The sequence below is a fragment of the Nicotiana tabacum genome, chromosome 20 (assembly GCF_000715075.1).
Source record: "Nicotiana tabacum cultivar K326 chromosome 20, ASM71507v2, whole genome shotgun sequence".
NCBI classification, from domain to species: Eukaryota; Viridiplantae; Streptophyta; class Magnoliopsida; order Solanales; family Solanaceae; genus Nicotiana; species Nicotiana tabacum.
The window spans coordinates 167944285-167948927 of record NC_134099.1 but is presented as its reverse complement, the minus strand read 5'-3'; positions in this window follow the sequence as shown (position 1 = coordinate 167948927).

The following is a 4643-nucleotide window of genomic DNA, read 5'->3' as shown; positions in this document are numbered from 1 at the left end:
CTGACCCTGCTGTACTGGTCTACCCTGAAGCCTGAAGCAAAACCTCCGCATGTGACTGGGATCCCCGCACTCGTAATAACTCTTCAGTGCAATGGGCTGCTGACTAAGAGTCTAGCCCTGGGGACCTGAAAACCCACTGGGAGGACCCTGAATAGTTGGTGGGTGGTAAGATCTCTCTAGTATAGCACTGAGATAAGGTCGCACTGGAGTACCCCGAGGAGGTGGTGGTGCTGGAAATGGGGGTCTGCTGGACTGTCCCCTCACAATCTGACCTCTGCCCCCAGACGGAGCACCTATGAACTCTCTAGAGTACCTGAACCACTTATCTCTCATAATCTGCTCTCGGCTCCGCTGACGCGCACCCTCAATCCTCCGGGCTATCTCCATAACTAGCTCATAAGAAGTACCCATCTCAACCTCTCGAGCCATAGTGGCCTGAATACCAGTATGTAAACCAGCTACAAACCTCTGCACTCTCTCCGCCTCAGTAGGGAGTATCGTAAGTTCATGGAGAGATAATTTAGAAAACCTTGCCTCATAATCGGTCACTGACATCTGACCCTGCTGGAGCTGCTCAAACTGAAATCGTAACTCTTCCCTCCGGGAGGGTGGAATATACCTATCCAGGAAGATACGAGTGAACTTGTCCCAAGTCATGGGAGGAGAATCAGCTAGTCTGCCAAGAACATAAGACTTCCACCATCTACGGGCTCTACCCTCTAGCTGAAAAGTAGCAAAGACTACCCCATGAGACTCCAATATCCTCATATTGTGCAGTCTGTCCCTGCAACGATCAATGAAGTCCTGTGGATCCTCATGCCTCTCACCCTCAAAGATAGGAGGATGTAGTCTAGTCCATCTGTCCAATAGTTTCTGAGGATCAGCGGCTACAGTTGGCCTGGGCTCAGGTGTAGCTGCTGCCACTAGCTGGGCTCCACCCACGGGTAGTGCACCCTGGGTCTGATATACAGCAGTTGCATGTCCATGAGCCTGCACAGTAGGGGTCTGTGCTCCCCCGCCCGCCTGAGATGTGGCTGGGTCTGCTGGAAATACACTGGCCTGAATCATATTGTCCATGAACTGCAGCATACAACCCATGACATCCTGAAATCCCGGTGCAGATGTGAAATCCACCGGAGCTGGCTCTGCCACAGGCACCTTATCCTGTTCTTCAACAATGGGGTTCTCTGCTGGATCCACTGGTGGCATAACTGGAATAATCCTGGGACGTCTTCGCCCTCTACCACGAGTTGGAGCCCTCCCCCGGCCTCTACCTCGGCCTCTAGCAACTAGGGGAGTAGCTCTTCCCTGGCCTGGAACCTCATTCGAGCACGTTCTCACCATCTGAGAGAGAATTAGAGAAGGGTATTTAGAACCACATCAATTGCATGAAGGAATATGAAGAAAGGTAATTTCCTAACACCCTATAGCCTCTCAAAGATAAGTACAGACGTCCCCGTACCGATCCGCAAGACTCTATTAGGCCTGCTCATAACTTGTAAGACCTACGTGAACCTAGTGCTCTGATACCATGTTGTCACGACCCAATTTCACCTATAGGTCGTGATGGCGCCCAACACTACAGCTAGGCAAGCCAACTTAATAAATTAAGCATACATTGACCAAATTTAAAACCAAGAAAATAATAAAACACCAAATTCTACCAATGTGTGTGCCAAGACCTGGTGTCACAAGTGTATGAGCATCTACTAGATTATACAAAACCTCAAATATTGTCTGAAATAAAAATAGACAGAATGAAAAATACAAAGAGAGACACTAGTAGCTGCAGAACGGCTCAGAAAGGCAGCTCACCACTATGCCCCTGGATAACGTGGGTGTAAGACGATAGGTCCCCCACTAGTACTTATCTCAGGTCATGCACAAAAAGTGCAGCAAGTGTAGTATGAGTACGTAAACAACGTGTACCCAGTAAGTATCGAGCCTAATCTCGAAGTGGTAGAGACGAGATGGTCGACTTTGACACTCACTACGGGTCAATAGTAATAATTGAAATACAACTAGAATATTTAAATCAGCATGATTCACAAAACTTACAATAATTTATTTAACCAGCGGGAATAATCAAATCCTTTCAAATGCAACAATTCTCAATATATTAATTAAATTCCTTCAATTCAAATAATTTCCAATTTATCAATTAAATCTCATTCACAGGAATAACAATTAATTCCTTAATAAGCAGGAATAATAATTCATTAAATTCCAAGGATTTTCCAATTTATCAATTAGCTTCGCAAGCTGAAATAAACTATTAAAGTATCGTGTAATTATTATTATTAAGCACGATTTCTGTCGAGGACGTACGTCCCGATCCAGAGTGTCATGTACACTGTCGAGGGACGTGCGACACGATCCATAGATGCATCTATCCTACCGAGGCATTCGGCCCGCTCCACAAGAAAGGAGGACATTTTCTTATGTACCTCCGGAAGGAGAGTATATTTATTATAAGATAAATTCGGGAGGAAGAACAATTTCTTTTAACAATTAATTAATTTAAATAGAAAATCAAGCATATGAGATTTTCATCCTTTAATATCTTTATCTAATAATTCACAATATATTCATATATATCAATTAATATTAATTAACACAAGTAATTCATGCATGAGTCCTAAACTACCCGGACTTTAGCATTAATAGTAGCTACGCACGGACGCTCGTCACCTCGTGCGTACGTAGCCCCGCAATTAGCAAATATTATTCAATTTAATCCCTATGGGATAATTTCCCTCTCACAAGATTAGACAAGAGACTTTCCTCGTCTCAAAGTCCATTTTTCGATTATCGCGTCGCGTAAAATTCTCGATTCAATGCCGAAAAATTCAAAACTATTCAAAAGTTATATAAAATAATTAATATATGCTAAACGATTCGTAATTCATCTATTAAATAAATTACCTTATCCAAAATGGTAAAATTCCTAAAATTCATCCCGGGCCCACGTGCTCGGATTCTAGAAATTTTTGGATGAAAACGTTACCCATAATCTCAAGAACTCAAATATATAATTTCTATCCAATTCCATAACTATTTTTGTGGTTAAAATCTCATTTTTATAAAAATCTAGGTTTTTCATCTAAACCCTTGATTTCTAAGATTTACTAGTTATAATCTATACATAATCTATGTATTTAACTCAAAGGATGTAGAATTAACTTACCTCCAAGTTGTTAGTTGAAATCTCCTCTCAAAAATCTCCAAAATCGCCCAAGAATGAAAGAAAATGGGCTCAAAATGACTGAGCCCTGATTTTTAACACATTCTGCCCAACAGTCATTTTTGCACCTGCGGATAGTGTACCGCACCTGCGGCTTTCGCACCTGTGGAAAATCCACGCAGGTGCGAGTTTCACTCACCTGGCCAAGGTCGCTTCTGCACACCCTCCTTCGCCCCTGCGCGTTCACAAGTGCGCAAATTCTCTGCATCTGCTGTCGATTGCCACCTTCTCCTTTCCGCTTCTGCGCACAAAAATACGCATCTGCGAGGTTCGCTCATGCGAGCTACTGCCGCACCTGCGAGTGTTGCGCCTGCGGCTGTCCAAGCGCAGGTGCGATTCTGACAATAGCTGGGAGCTTTAGTTTTTGGCTCCCAACGTCCAAATTGGTCTGAGCCTCGTCCGATTAACACTCGGGACCCCCGGGGCCTCGCCCGAACATACCAAAAGGTTTGAAATCATAAAACGGACTCGCTCGAACTCTCGAAACGCGTAAAACAACATAAAATCTAAGAATCATACCTTAAACCAAATTGATTCAAACTTAAGAATTTCAAGTTCTTCAATTTACTTCCAATGCGCCGAAATATACTTAAACTACTCGGAATGACACGAAATTTTGCGTGCAAGTCTTAAATCACTATACGGAACTATTCCCAAACTCGAAATTCCAAACGGACTTAAATTACTCAAAAACCTACCCCAAACCAAATTTAAAGAATTTTAAACCTTCAAATAGTTGATTTTTACTATTAAGCGTCAAAACGCTCCCGCGTTATCCAAAACCCGATTCGGACATACGCCCAAGTCCAAAATCATCATACGAACCTATTGGAACCGTCAAATCCCGATTCCAGGGTCATTTTTTCAAAATGTTGACCGAAGTCAAACTTTTCCATTTAAAGCTAACTTAAGGAACCAAGTGTTCCGATTTCAACCCACACACTTCCAAATCCCGAACTAACCATCCCCGCGAGTCATAAATTAATAAAAATATATTCGAGGAGTTTTATTTTAGGGAACGTATTTCTAAAAGTTAGAATAACCGGTTGGGTCATTACAACCGCAGGTGCGAAAATACCATATGCCTGAAGACTTCAGCAGCAACACAAATCCAACCTTTTGATTCGTTAAGCACTCGAAACTCACCTGAGGCCCCCGGGACCTCAACCAAACATACCAACCAATCCTAAAACACCATAGGAACTTAGTTGAGGCCTAAAATCACATCAACTAACGCTAAAATCACAAATCATCCTCCGATTCAAACTTAAAGAACTTGAAACTTCCAAATTCGACAACCGATGTCGAAACCAACCAAACCACGCAAATTTTGCATACAAGTCATATTCAACATTACGGACCTACTCCAACTTTTGGAATCGGAATCCGACCCTGATAT